A 15,661-nucleotide genomic window follows, 5' to 3' on the forward strand; every position below is an offset into this window, starting at 1 on the left:
AGCCTGCTTCTCCCTCTCCCTTTCCTGCTTCCCCTGCTTGCACATGCTCTCTATGTCAAATAAATGAAAGCTTAAAAACAAACAAATTTCATAGTGTCAGGTATCCATTTGAGGTTTAGAGCTTTAGCCCTTACCTGGTTTCTGCTCTCTGTGTAGTTACGATCATATTTTATTTTATTTTATTTTATTTTTTAAAAGATTTTATTTATTTATTTGACAGAAAGAGACAGCGAGAGAGGGAACACAGCAGGGGAGTGGGAGAGGGAGAAGCAGGCCTCCTGCCGAGCAATGAGCCCAATATGGGGCTCAATCCCAGGACCCTGAGATCATGACCTAAGCCAAAGGCAGACACTTAACAACTGAGCCACCCACAATCATATTTTAATATAACTAAATCACACCCCAGTATTTTTTGATTCAGTGGTTTTTAGCATATTCACAAAGTTGTGCGACTGCTACCACAATCTGATTTCAGAACTTTTTCATCACCCCAGGTAGAAACCATACACCCATCAGCAGTAACTCCTTATTTCCCCTACTCTTTTGCCAGCCCTAGTTAACTACTCATCTACTCTCCGTCTCTGTAGATGTCATTCCTACTGTTTGCAGAGAGGCCAGGTACAGATGGGGAGAAAAGTGGCCCCTGGTTCAGAAGTGAGCTCCTGCTTCTGTTCTCTGATTCTCCACCATCCCCACAACTTGAAGTTAAATTTCTTGCTCCTTTGAAGATGTTCTTCCAAAGATTTCCACCTGATCTCCAAAAGATAATCTTATATAATATATGTAAATATAAATGTATTCCTAAATTTAATCTTACTTCATAACTTTAATCTTTTTTCCTATGAATGAGTCATCTAGTGCACACACATGCACACACTCCCCCTGGCCCTGACATTTCACAGCCTTCTTGTCTGACCAGGCAGTGAAGGACATTGTGCCTCCAACACTGTGCCCTAATTCTTTGAAGAACACCTAGGTTCTTCATAGCAGGCTGCCATACCTCATTCTGGCTGATTTCTGGTGAGATGATTTCAAAATTACTAGGTAACAGTAAAGAGTGGGAGCCAGTCTAATGAACCATGGGGAATGACTTGGGGAAAGCACCCCTCTCTGTCATGTGTACAACCAGAATCCACCTGGGAGAGACAAAGAGGAGTGGCAGGTTGGAGTATGAAGGCTCCTTAGCCCTTGCCTTTTCCAGCTAGAGTATCTTAGCCCTTGCCTTCCCACCCCTTGGGAGTGGTCCTTTGTGATGTCTAAGCTCCCTGGGGCCACCATTGGCTGTGGTGAGCGCCCTGCTGACCAAACAAAGCTGAGAGGGCGTGAACCCTCAGTGTCTCTGGAGAGGTATATATACAGAGGACAGGACTCCTGGAGTAGACACCAGAGAAGCTGCAACATGGCAAAAGTGGTAGAGAAATCATGGGAGTCACAAACCACAAACACCAAGCGGTGGAGGAAGAGGAAGAACCAGTCTCGGTCCAGATCAAGAGGCGCTAGCAAGGTCAGATGATTCTGCCCAAGCTTCTCTTCTCCCCCTTTTATCTTATCCCCCCCCCCCCCCCCGATAATCTCCCTCTCCTCCTTAGCCCTCCACTTTCCACCCAGCCTCCATTCCCTCCTCCCAACTCAGTGCCCTCTGGGCTCACCTTGTTGCCTTACCAGGTGCTAAAGATCTACAAGAAGGTAAAAAGATCATTTCACATGAGTTCAAGAAAAAAATACTCTCCTAAAGTTATAACCACTTCCAGAAGAAAGAAGAGGGCAAGAAGGGCCCACAAGTTTCAGCCGTTGCCGTAGGCTGAGAGCCAAAAGCAGCCAGGCCAGACCCAGCAGACGCTATTGAGCAACGCCACTCCAAGACGACCATGCAAACAACCCCTACAGAGCAAGCTTCTGAGACCTCAGACAGTCTGCATCTAGGATCCTGGCTGTGGGGAAATGGCCAACTGCAGAGAGACCTACTCGGATCCTAATGTGGAACACAGAACACAAATGGAGGTGATCAAAATAAAATCAACAGGGTGGGAGAAGCTCCTCCAAAAAATAAAATTAGGCACTCTGCACAGCAATGAGTTGTGTTGCATTACTGCTTGAGATCATTCCTCAGAATGAGAGTGTGAAATGACAGAGAAGCTTAGCGTCTTTGCTGTAAACCAAGTCCCTGGTCCCATGAGATCTACCTGAGAAGATGTGCATACACCTTCCGCTTACTTGGTAGTCAACATTCACTTTAAATGTGGGTGAAATTGGGAGAACACAGCAATGCCCTTGCTCCCTCTAAGAGGCTGAAAGGCAATGGGGAAGGGAAAGGGGGGCAAAGAGAAAGCAGAAAGCCATGATGTCCCCAGGAGGCTCTGACTTTGTCAGTCTTGATGCAGAACTGAACTGCTCTGGTCACTTGGGAATGATTCAGTTGGATGTTGAAGGTCCCTAGGCTTCATTGGCTGCCTCATTCTGTGTTAACTAGTGTTGAGTTATATCAAAGGACAGGAGCACCAGGTGCAGCCACCAGGAGAGGGTACTCATGTGGCCACATCACACAGGGGCATCACAGATCCCCAGCTCAGTTCTCAATCTGCCTACCTCCCCCCATTAGTTGTTCATCCTCTTTGATGCCCAGAATGGAGCACTCACTCTCTGTGCCCTGCCCAATATTGAATATTGGGATTCAATATTTATAGGTTAAAACAATGACCCTCAAAAAATCATGACCCCAAGAGAATGTGGAAAAACTGTACACCTTTTTATACAATTTTAAGTTGACATCCCCAAATTTTTACCATGAGTTTAAATATTTACTGAGGATATAATTTCTAACATTATAAATATTGATATTTAAAATAAAACTTACATTAGACTTTTTAATTTAGTCTGATGTGTATTATTGTATATTATGTATTGATGTATATTACTGAAAAAATTCTCTTTCATATGGCATGACAAGGAATGGTTTCACCAGCTGCTCATTGAAATGTTTTAGCAGATCCAAAGTTGTTGTTTTGTTGTTGTTGTTTGTTTTTAAAGATTTTATGTATTTGACAGAGAGATCACAAGTAGGCAGAGAGGCAGGTAGAGAGAGAGAGAGAGGAGGAAGCAGGCTCCCTGCTGAACGGAGAGCCTGTTGGGGGGCTGGATCCCAGGACCCTGAGATCATGACCTGAGCCCAAGGCAGAGGCTTAACCCACTGAGCCACCCAGGTGCCCCTCCACTTTTTATTTTTAAAAATGAAGGGATTAGTACAGTGAACCACTCTGTAAACACTCTTAACCTGGATCTCAGCAGTAGTTAAATATGTTACAGATACCATACTTGCTTTATCACTGATCTGTTTAGGCCCAACAGACACGGGTGCTGTCTGGTACTTTGTTTGATCTTGTTAACAGCCTCCTCACAATGTCCTGACAGGACTTTGCCCTGTGAAACCCTGCAACGTATTGTTCTATCACCAGAGCTGGTGGGGGGAGGGGTGGTATCTTCAAAGATAGTGCACATCTGCGGGTGTTGCCTGATTTTACAACTTGGATCTGGGCCCTTTTGTGATATAATCAACAGAATTCTGCATTAACTGAATTGATCAGTAACTTGTCAGGTGTCTTCTAGGGAGGTCCTATGGAACTGGCATAAGGGAAGGCAAGAATCAGAGCTCCTTGGAGGTGTCCTATCCATTTAAAATAAACCAGTGATCCAGTAAGGAATGTTTCTCCTCGTGTGAGCCACTCTAGCAAATTAATCGAATCCAATGACAGGGCTGTGGGAACTTCTAGGTGAGAGCTCATCAGTCAGAAGCCCACAAAACAACCTGGACTTAGGATTGACTCTGAATGGGGGGCATTCTTGCCAGTCAGAATCTTTAACTGGAATGTGAAGCTATCCCAGGTAGGTAGAGTCAGAATGAAGTTGAACTAACTGTAGGACACCCAGCTGGGGTCTGAGAATTACTTAGTGTGGGGAAAACATACACACATTGTGATTGGTGTTGGAATCGTAGTAAACAGGGTTCAAGTGCCAAACACAGAGAGGGAACTAGAACACTTAAGTGAGACTATTGTTAGATTATCTATATTTCTCTTTTTTTTTTTTTTTTAAAGATTTTATTTATTTATTTGACAGAGAAATCGCAGTAGGCAGAGAGGCAGGCAGAGAGAGAGGGGAAGCAGGTTCTCCGCTGAGTAGAGAGCCCAACGCGGAACTCGATCCCAGGACCCTGAGATCATGACCCGAGCCGAAGGCAGAGGCTTAACCCACTGAGCCACTCAGGTGCCCAGATTACCTATATTTCTAAGTTAAAAAAAATTATCATCAGGCTAATAGAACCACTTTAAAGTAAAAGATGGTGTACACTTTGTGGTTTCATCTTTCTCCCCTGCATTTAGGGGGTAAAAGAGTGTGAACTGGGGAGTAAATATTTGTCTACATGCTTTGCCCAATAAGATTGCCAAAAAGCAGAAGATACTTCAGAGAGAGAACTATTTCCCCTGGACAAACAATAATTTAATAGTTCACGACCACTTTGGAGAATCACTGTGTCATGGTGAGGATTCCTGGTAAACCTCCCCCTCCCCAGGAGGTCAGAGAAACTGCTAAACACACTGCCTCTCCACCATACACAGGCAGAGGAACTACCCTTAGGCGCACAAAGACTATCAGAGCTTCTTTCTGTTCTTGTTATCCTGGATCCTAAAGAAGACCGCCAGATACATTTTTTTCTTAAAAATATTCCTCATACTTGAGCTGATGATTTTTACCTTTTTTTAATTGACGTAGAATTGACATACAATAATACCCTGTTAGTTTTACATGTATATCATAGAGATTCAGTATTTTTGTACATTATGAAATGATCCCCATGATAAATCTAGTTACCATCTGTCACCATACACAGTTATTGCAATACTTTTGACTATATTTCCTGTGCTATACATTACACCATCCTGACTGACTTATTTTACAACTGGAAGTTTGTATCTCTTAATTTCCTTCACCTGTTTTGCTTGGCACCCCTCCAGTCTCTCCCAACTCTGGTAACAGTATGTTTCCTATATCTATGATCTGTTTCTGTTTTGTTTTGTTAGTTCATTTGTTTTATTTTTTTAGGTTCCACATGTAAGTGAAATCTTGAGATTTGTCCTTCTCTGTCTGACTTATGTCACTTAGAGATTTTTACTTTTTAACGCTATCCGTTGAATGCTTTCTCTATTTTCTAAATTTTTTTTTATTATTATTTTCAAAAGCTTATTTATTTATTTGAGAGAGTGAGCGAGAGAGAGAACACAAGCAGGGGGAGTGGCACAGGGAGGGGAGAGACAGGCTCCCTGCTGAGCAAGGAGCCGGATTGGGGACTTGATCCCAGGCTGGCAGGATCATGACCTGAGCCTAAAGGCAAACACCCAACCAACTAAGCCACCCAGGTGCCCTCTAAATTATTTCTATTTAACTAAGTACAAAATTGAATTGTTTTCATAATCATTTTTGCAGAAGTTCAAACTATAGATTGCTCCATTCATCAGTTTCTTAAAAGTTTTTTAGTTCTTACAATATTTAGTTTCTAACTTCCCTTGCTCTGGTTTTTGTTTTGTGTTCTTAATCCTATGATTTAACTTTCTGTTTAACCTAAACCTCAGGCTTGGGAACCATCTCTTTACATACTTGTAGGTAATTGTTCATCCTGCCTGAATGTCTTGCATTTGACTGAACATGCCCACTTCTTCTCACAATTTCTCATAGGTCTAATTTTACAAACCTTTAATCAGTTGCTGCTCTCCTCTGAACACTCTCCAAGTTTTTTCTCCTTATACAGCATGACATGAAAATTAAATACAGTTTGTTCCAGCTGAAGCCTGCCCAACGCCAAATAAAGCAAAAATAATTGCTTCTTTTTTTTCACACCTAAGCCTTCATACAGTCTTATAAAGCATTTGTCTCCTGTTTCAACACAGAGAAGACTCATCCAATTTAACATCAGCCATAATTGTTGGATTTCACTTGGCTTTGTTTCATCCACGGCTCTCTTAGCCAGTATTTCCACATGTTTGTTACAATTCAGTAGCATAATAAAAGCCAAATGTTAAGTCTATAAAATTATTTCTTCCACGTAGTTTTCCTTCAAAGATTGTTTTGTGAACAGTTGGTATAAATGTGAATTTAGTACAAGGGGGCTCAAGAACTAAGACTTGAATGATCCTGTGGGATTGTTTTTGTTTTTTGTGTTTTGCAACCTCGGTGAAATAACACATTCGTGTGTTCTGATATGAAGTAATCACAAATAATTTAGTAAGTCATCAGAGTTTTGATTTATGTACACACACACACACACACACGTTTATGAGTGATTTGAAAATCACTCTCAGGGAACCCGGGTGGTTCAGTCGGTCTGCCGTCAGCTCAGGTCATGATCCAAGGGTCGTGAGGTCGAGCCCAGCATCAGGATCCCTGCTCCATGGGGAGTCTCCTTCTCCCTCTCTCTCTACCTGCTGCTCCCCCTGCTTGTGCTCTCTCGCTCACTCACTCTCTCACACACATATAAATAAAACCTTAAAAAAAAAAAAATCACTCTCATATGCATTCCAATACGAGTTCCTGAGAAAGAAAGGGTTAAAATTATAGCTGACATGCAGGGAATTCTACATAATCCATAGCCTATCTTTGTAGCCATTTTGAATTATTTTCTTCTTTTTTTTTTTAGATTTTATTTATTTGACAGACAGAGATCACAAGTAGGCAGAGAGGCAGGCAGAGAGAAGGGGGAGGCAGGCTTCCTGCTGAGCAGAGAGCCCGATGCTGGGCTTGATCCCAGGACCCAAAGGCAGAGGCTTTAACCCACTGAGCCACCCAGGCACCCATTTTGAATTACTTTCATGTTTTTGAGTCACTTTTCAAATTTTTGTTCATGACTAGATGAGGAAATTACAAATGAATGCATCCAAATCTATAGTAACACAAAAATAAAATGTCTCTAGGCATTATTATTAATTGAGACCTAATAGTTACAATGGCCAAAGACGAGCTCTCAAAGTGATGTAAAAGTCCTTTTTACATTGGTAACGAGGGGGTGAGGGTGCAATCTACCAATTTTATGTTTTTATTTTAGCAATAAAATAAGGTTGATTTATGTGGTTTTCAATAGTATGAACTTGTTTTAATAATGTTAATGGAGGTTGGGGAGAATTGTGACATTTTCAAAAATACACAAGCAGTATCTTCTTGACTTTTAAATGGCTGATTTTATTTTATTTTTTAAAGATCTTATTTATTTCTTGGAGAGAGAGCACAACAAGTGGGGAGAAAGCAGAGGAAGAGAGAAGAAGCAGACACCCGCTGAGCAGGGAGGCCAGTGCTGGGCTTCATCCCAGGACCCCAAGACCCCAAGATCATGACCTGAGCCAAAGACAGATGCTTAACCCATTGAGCTATCCAGGGCCCCCTGATTTTATTATTATTGTATTCATACTATTATTAGATGAACATGTAACAAAGTATTTTGTAATGCAATTTTCTTCATTTATATACAAAATTGCTTGGGTTTTTTTTTTTCCTTTTTTTCTTTCTTTTTTGGTGGTTTTTTCGGTGGTGACCATGAATGTGACATAGGTAAATATCATCCATCCTCTGTGATAATGTGGCATAATGAATAAGAAACAATCCTATGGGGGCACCTGGGTGGCTCAGTGGGTTAAAGCCTCTGCCTTCGGTCCAGGTCAGGATCCCAGGGTTCTGGGATCAAGCCCCACATCGGGCTCTCTGCTCTGCTTCCTCATGCTTCCTCCCTTCTCTCTCTCTGCCTACCTCTCTGCCTACTTGTGATCTCTCTCTCTCTGTCAAATAAATAAAATCTTAAAAAAAAAAAAAATCCTATGCTCCTTAATACCCTCAAGGTCTTTCAGATAGTTCAGAAATCACTAAATATTGATAGAACTTTATAGTTTTAAATTTCTTAGAGACAAAATCCAGGCTATTGTTGGAATACCATAAACATCTACGAAGACATCATTCTGGTTACTAAGTAGCATCTTCCATTCTCTTCCTCTGTTGCAGTAGTGTTTGTGTAAGTGTGGTGCTGCCTCCTCTTGGTACCCAAGTCAAACTCATCAGTTCTTCAAAGTAACTGTACCAGTGCCAAGAAGTCTTTACACTTGCAATGACTCAACAAGGTTTTAGTGACATGGTCCCTTTAGTTCTTCTTCTTTTATCACAGCCCCCTTGGATTAGAACCCTGGCCTGAATCTCTAGGAGCAAGGATGGATGCGAGGCTACTATAACAGGCACTCGGAATGATGCTGTCCCTCAGACACTAGCCTAGTTGCCTATTTAAAGATAATTCTTCATGAATTTGACATTTCTACACATACGGTGACTGTGGCCCTGACTGCCCTTTGTTCTGGGCTGTCTCTTCAAGATGTTTGTTTGGCAAACACCCTTAGAAAACAGAAATAGTATCTTCTGGAGCAAAGAGCAAACACGCTTATTGTCCAGCATAAAAGGTTCAGGTTCCCTAAGCTGAAGGTTCCTCTCCTAGAATGCAACCTACTGCATGTGCAGGGTATTGGGACTCTACGAACGGGGGTGTCTTCCTCCTCCCAGGAAAGCTGATATTAAGGATACTCCTGTTTCTGTAATAAACTCTGCTTCATTTCTGACTCAAGAGTCTCGTATCTTCTACCAACATTCATGTGGCAGGCTAACTTTTTAGCTTGCCAGTAGAGTAAAATCTCAGATTGTTTACAGTTCTTGACATTGCCTTAAACCAAATGCATGAGCTTTGACTCCTAAAAGCCTTTTTAGCCCCTCGCGCAAATATATCCTCAGGTACATTGGCTCCACAGTGCTCCAAATAAACCTATCCATGGCTTAATCTCAGCATGAACAGAGAGAGCATAGGCTCAACCCAGGACTCCTATAAAACTTACAAATATGAATTGTTATTATAAGTCAGGCTCTTTTTTATATTATGCTATTTATTATGCTCATATAATGCTCCTTGAAATAAACTTCTGCTCTATTCTTCCACATTCTATTCCATGTGTCCATGAAGCTTTTTCTGAGTATCCCTGCTGTGTTAGATCTTACCCTATTGCATTCAACAGAACTTGAACTCCTAATTAAGGACTAAGTATTAGCTAATGACTAATGAAGGATAGTCAGAAGAAAGGCAGGCAGGGACAAGGGGCCCCTGCCCTAAGAGGAAACCACCGTTAAAATGATTTTACACCACCCTGGAAGGAGCCTTCCACCGTTTTCCCACGTGAACAACTGCCTAATAGGGAGATGAGCCTGTGACAAAAACGTGATTGCATGGCTGGCGCATAGAGGGTAATCAGATTAAAACAGCCTGCCAGCAAGCCCATAAGATCCCCTAGATTTAGGACCTCCAATAGCAACCCTCTCAGGTCCCCTCCTTCTGGAGCTTTGTACAATCGCTCAATAAACTTTGCTTTGCTGCCCACCACTTTATCTGGTCAACCTCTTCATTCTTCAGAGAGGTGTGACCAGAAACCAGGGACGCTAAGGGAAAAGGAATCCTGTAACATGACCAACAGCCACCACATTCATTCCTTGGTCTGCTGATCCCTGTATTCTCAAAGCTCATTTCTTTGATTCAGAAAATTAACATTTCATAAGTGTTGATTGAGCTTTTTTCCTGGCTTGAAATGGAAACTTACGAAGGTCAGACTTAAATGTAAAATGAAAACAGCTATTTACTAATAACCCAAATAGCATTCTTACCATTAGGATTCTGAAGAACAGGGGTGTCTGGGTGGCTTCATGGGTTTAGCGCCTGCCTTCAGCTCAGGTCATGATCCCAGGGTCCTGGTGACTGGGCTCTGCATTGGGCTCCTTGCTCCGTGGGGAGCCTGTTTTCCCTCTCCCTCTGCCTGCTCATTCTCTCTCAAATAAATAATAAAATCTTTAAAAAAACAAAAACAAAATTCCTATGTTTAAGTCCTATATAACCTCTGGAACTTCAGAATGTGACTATAGAGGCTAGCGTCTTTAGAGGGGTGATTAAGTTAAAATTATGTCATTAGTGGGGCCCTAATCCAGTATGACTGGTGTCCTTATAAGAAGAGGAAATTTGGACAGACACATGTGAACATAAAAATGGCCATCTACAAGCCAAGGAGGAGGGCCTCAGAGGAATCCAAGCCCGCCAACACCTTAATTTTGGACTTCTAGCCTCCAGATCTGTGAGAAAATAGATTTCTGATTTTGTAAGCCACCCAGTTGGTGGTACTTTGTATAGCGGCCCTATATCGCTATTTGCATCCTACCCTTCCCTGGGATCTTCTGTTTCCTTTGAGCCCCCATTTCAGTATTCGATCAGCAGATCCTTTAAATTATAAATTATTCCTTTGAGAGTTACAGTGAATCACTTTTCTTGATGATTCAATTTCCAGCAGATTACCCCATCATACCACTTGAAGTTGTTAGCATTAGCAGAAAAATCAACACCGCCCTTGTCTAGCAAGACTGGTTTTCTGTCACTGTCTTTAAAAATAAGGAGAGGGGGATGCAGCTGGGTGGTTCAGTGGGTTAAGCCTCTGCCTTTGGCTCAGGTCATGATCCCAGGGTTCTGGGATGGAGCCCCACATTGGGCTCTGCTCAGCAGGGAGCCTGCTTTCCCCCACCCCCGCCAGCCTCTCTGCCTACTTGTGATCTCTCTGTCAAATAAATAAAATCTTTTAAAAAAATCATCCTTCTAGAAAAAATAAATAAGGAGAGGGACACCTGGGTGGCTCAGTTGGCTAAGTGTACAACTCTATATTTCGACTCAGGTCATGATCTCAGGGTCATGAGATTGAGCCCCACACTGGGCTCCACAACACTGGGCCCTTTCTCTAACCCATTATGACAGAGATTATCTCTCAAAAATAATAATAATAACAAAAACTTAATTTTAAAAAAATTAGAATTTTTCTGGAAATTTCCAGCAGTGCTCTCCTGGGATTAACCAGCACTGGATTATTTGCCTGTTATTAGCAAGAAGAAATAGATAAATACAGTTGGCTTAGTCCACTGAGAGTCTATCCCTGGAGCTGGGAATTTGACTAACATCTGTAAATCTCATGGGCTACAAGGGCAAGGGATAGGTACCTGGAAAGGATCTGTTAAGAAGGAGAAAGAGAAAAAGGGACAGTCAGTGGGCAAATAACTTTGTCCATTGTGCCCGAAATACTGTTCTGACAAACTGATAATAAAAAAGCAATATAGGGGGCGCCTGGGTGGCTCAGTGGGTTAAAGCCTCTGCTTTCGGCTCAGGTCATGATCCCAGGGTCCTGGGATCGAGCCCCACATCGGGCTCTCTGCTCAGCAGGGAGCCTGCTTCCTCCTCTCTCTCTGCCTGCCTCTCTGCCTACTTGTGATCTCTGTCTGTCAAGTAAATAAATAAAATCTTAAAAAAAAAAAAAAAAAAAAAAACAATATAGCACTGCTATGCATTATATGCATTATCTCATAAACAGTCCTTTAATAGATACCTTTAGTGTTCTTTCTTAAATAATTATGTTTATTTAAGTAATCTCTATACCTAATGTGGAGCTAGAACTCACGACCACAGCATGCACTTTCAGCTGAGCCAGCCAAGGGCCCCTTTTATTAACTTCAGTTTATTTAAACAAACAAAAACCATTTACCCATTTCTCCCACACTCCCATGCTTGCCTCTGACAACCACCAATCAATTCTCTGTATCTGTATATTTGTCTGACTTTTTCACTTAGTATATTGCCCTCAAGGTCCATCCATCAATGTTGCCACTAATGGCAAGATTTCATTCCTTTTAATGGTTGAATAATATTCGTGTGTGTGTGTGTGTGTGTGTGTGTGTGTGTGTGTGTGTGTGTGTATGACACATATTCTTTGTCCGAAACAGGTTATTTCCATATCTTGGCTATTGTAAATAATGCTGCAATACACATAGGGGTGCATGTATCTTTTGGAATCAGTGTTTTTGTTTTCTTTGGACAGATACCTAGAAATAGAAATGCTGGATCATATGGTAGTTCAATTTTTAATTTTTTGAGGGAGCTCCACGGTGTTTTCCGCAGTAGCTGCACCGATTTACATTTCTACCAGTATTGCACAAGGGTTTCCTCTTCTCCACATTCTTGCCCACACTTGCTGTGTCTCGTCTTTTTGATAATAGTCATTCTAACCGGTATGACATGATATCTCATTGTGGTTTTTTATTTGCATTTCCTTGATGATTACTGATGTTGAACATGTATCTGTTGGCCATCTCTGTCTTTGAAAAAATGTCTTTTCAGATTTTCTGTTTTTAATCAGATTGTTTGTTATTTTGCTATGAAGTTGTATGAGTTGTTTATCTATTTTGGACCTTGGCCCCTCCCGAGATATCTGATTTGCCGATATTTTCACCCATTCAGCAGGTTGCCTTTTCACTTTGTTCATAGTTTCCTGTGCTGTGCAGAAGCTTTTTAGTTTGGTGTAGTCCCACTTGTTTATTTTTGCTTTTATTGTTTGCTTTTGGTATCTATTCTTATTCTACAAGTGATGAAACCGAGAACATATAAGTGACTTGCACTGATACTGCAAAAAAGATGAATTACCTACAGCTTTATGGTAATTTTATTAGCACAATCCATTCATTTGGGGGTGATGGGATGTGAAACCAAGAGTCAGTTCTTATTTGATTTTGTGCCTTGTATATAAGATCCTCACAAAAGTAATAAAATATAATTTAAAAATTAATTCAACTAAGGGCACCTGGGTAGCAGAGTCAGTTAAGCATCTGACTCGATTTCAGCTCAGGTCATGATCTCAGTCTCATGAGGTTGGGCCCGAGTCAGGCTCTGTGCTTAGCATGGCGTCTGCTTGAGATTCTCCCTCTTGAGATTCTCTGCCCCTCCCCCTGCTCACAAATGTACCCTCTCTTGCAACTAAATAAATAAATAATTGAAGTAATTTATTCAGAATATGTAACGTGACAATAGCCAAAAGGTGGAAACAGCATAAATTCCCATTGATAAGTAATGGTTAAACAAAATGTGGTATATTCACATACAGGAATATTACTGGTCTTAGAAAGGAATAAAACTCTGACACATGCTACAACATGGATAGACTTTGGAAATTTTAAGCTAAGTGAAATAAGACTCCAAGGACACTGTATGATTGTATGACTTTGTATACATTTTTGTGTATATATTATGTCCATATTACACATATTTGTATAATACATTGTATTATATGATTACATTTATATGAGATGCCTAGATTAGTCAAATTCACACAGAAGAAATAGAAAGGAAGTTTTCAGGGTCTCCAGTTATTGTTTAATAGGTAGAGAGTTTCGGGGGCACCTGGCTGGCTCAGTGGGTAGAACATGTGACTCTTGATCTCGCAATCGTGAGTTTGAGCTCCATGTTGGGTGTAGAGATTACTTAAATAAAATCTTAATTTTTTTTTTTTTTAAGTAGGTAGAGAGTTTTAGTTCAGGTGATGAAAAAGTTTGGGAGATGGATGGTGGTGATGTCTGTACAACAGTGTAAAGGCACATGATGTCACTGAACTATACACTTCAAAATGGGTAAATGGTAAATTTTATGTTAAGGATATTTTACCACAATTAAAAAATAATGTAACATGGCAGAGACTACTATGATCTCTGAGTATCCATTCTTCCAAAACCCTCCCCACCACCCACTGAATGAGAGGTGAGCGCATGACTGCCTAGCTAGAGAGATTGCCCAGCTTCCCTGGCAGCTCAATGTGGCCATGTAAACTAGGTTTTGAGTAGTAAACATAAGTAGAAATGATAGGTGTAATTTCTACTTCAGTGTCCTTAAAAATGAAATGCTTACTCTTCACACATTCTTTTTCCTCACCCATGGGCCAGATTCTAGACCTGATTACTGGTGAGCTACCTCAGGGTATGAGGATGAGGACACCCAAGGGGCCCCTGGCTGGCTCAGTCAGAGGAGTATGTGACTTTTTTTTTTTTTTTAATTTTATTTATTTATTTGAAAGGCAGAGATCACAAGTAGGCAGAAAAGCAGATAGAGAGAGAAAGGGAAGCAGGTTCCCTGCTGAGCAGAGAGCCCCATATGGGGCTCAACCCCAGGACCCTGGGATCATGACCTGAGCTGAAGGCAGGGACTTTAACCCACTGAGCTACACAGGCACCCCGAGTATGTGACTCTTAATCTCAGGGTCATGAGTTCCTGCCCCACACTGTGGCTAGGGTTTACTTAAAAAAGAAAAAAACAACTGAAATAGTTGCTTTTTTTCTTTGTTAAGAAAAGAATCCTCAAATAGACTTCCTGCTGAGCATGGAGTCTGAGGCCTCGTGGGGCTCCATCCCATGACCCATAAGATCCTGACCTGAGCCACACAGGTGCCCCTGAAGCAGTTGCATTTTACTCAGATGTTGATTAGAATCCATATACTGAGGCTGATAGAGATATGTTGTCAGCTCGGTCCTTGAATGAGCTCATGGAGCAGTCTGTCTTCCTTTGCCAGACTGTTACAAGAGGGAGAAAGAAACATATCTTATTTTAAAACAATGTATTGGGGTGCCTGGGTGGCTCAGTGGGTTAAGCCTCTGCCTTCAGCTCGGGTTGTGATCTCAGGGTCCTGGGATCGAGCCCCACATCGGGCTCTCTGCTCAGCGGGGAGCCTGCTTCCTCCTCTCTCTCTGCCTGCCTCCCTGCCTACTTGTGATCTCACTCTCCGTCAAATAAATAAATAAAATCTTTAAAAAAAATAAATAAAATAAAACAATGTATTTTGGGGTCTTTTTTATAGCACCTTACTTAGCCTAGACATTAATACAGCTACAGGTAAATATGCATTTATGTGTTAGTATATTTAGCTCCTGATATGGATTATCGGATTTAATCCTCACAACAGCCTTATGATCTACACACTACTATTGTCCCCCTTCTATGAATAAGGAAATTGAGGCACAGAGTAGGTTAAGTAATTTGACCAAGATAATGTAGCTAGTGAATGGCAGAACTAGGAATTAAATGTAGGCAGTTCGCTTTAGAAACTATCTTTTATCAGTTAATTTTTCTCTATTCCTTGAGAGAATTTGAGATGCCTGTGGGAGACAGGAATTCCTGTCCTACCTCAGTAGTTTTCAGTTTGTTTAGTTTCATGCCCAATACCCGCACAGGAAAAATGAATTCATAAAATTGTTGATTATTTATGTTTTGCATTATAGAATCCTAATTTGGGAGAGACATTTTAGACTTTCTAGGCTTTAGACTTTTAGATAAAGTAAAATTTCCAAAATAACTTCAGCAACTAGCATGGATGATACTTTAATTTTTGCCAAGGTAAGTGTCATGGGAAAAGGAAAAAACAACAACAACAAAAACTATCATCCATTACCACTATTCATAAAAGGACATCTTAACACCAAAATACATGGAAAAAATCATTACAGAAAAAAAATTTTTTTTAGAAGATTTTATGTATTTATTTGACAGAGAGAGAACACCAGCAGGGGGAGTGGCTGCCAGAGGTAGAGGCTGAAGCAGATTCCCCACTGAACAGGGAGCCCAATGTGGGGCTCCATCCCACGACTCTGGGATCATGATCTGACCCAAAGGCAGAGGCTTAATCAACTGGGCCACCCAGGTGCCCCCCCAAAATAAAATTTAATTTAACTGGATAAATTTACCATTATGAAAATGTCA

General features: G+C 41.2%; 1 long non-coding RNA gene across 1 annotated transcript; it reads left to right on the forward strand.

Annotated features, from left to right (window-relative positions):
* Positions 1 to 319: 319 nt before the first annotated feature.
* Positions 320 to 2,072, forward strand: LOC116568591. Its single transcript, XR_004276692.1, has 2 exons — positions 320 to 1,504; positions 1,666 to 2,072. It is a non-coding gene; the product is annotated as an uncharacterized LOC116568591 (long non-coding RNA).
* The last annotated feature ends 13,589 nt before the right edge of the window (positions 2,073 to 15,661 follow it).

The sequence above is a fragment of the Mustela erminea genome, chromosome 11 (genome assembly GCF_009829155.1).
Source record: "Mustela erminea isolate mMusErm1 chromosome 11, mMusErm1.Pri, whole genome shotgun sequence".
Taxonomy (NCBI): Eukaryota; Metazoa; Chordata; class Mammalia; order Carnivora; family Mustelidae; genus Mustela; species Mustela erminea.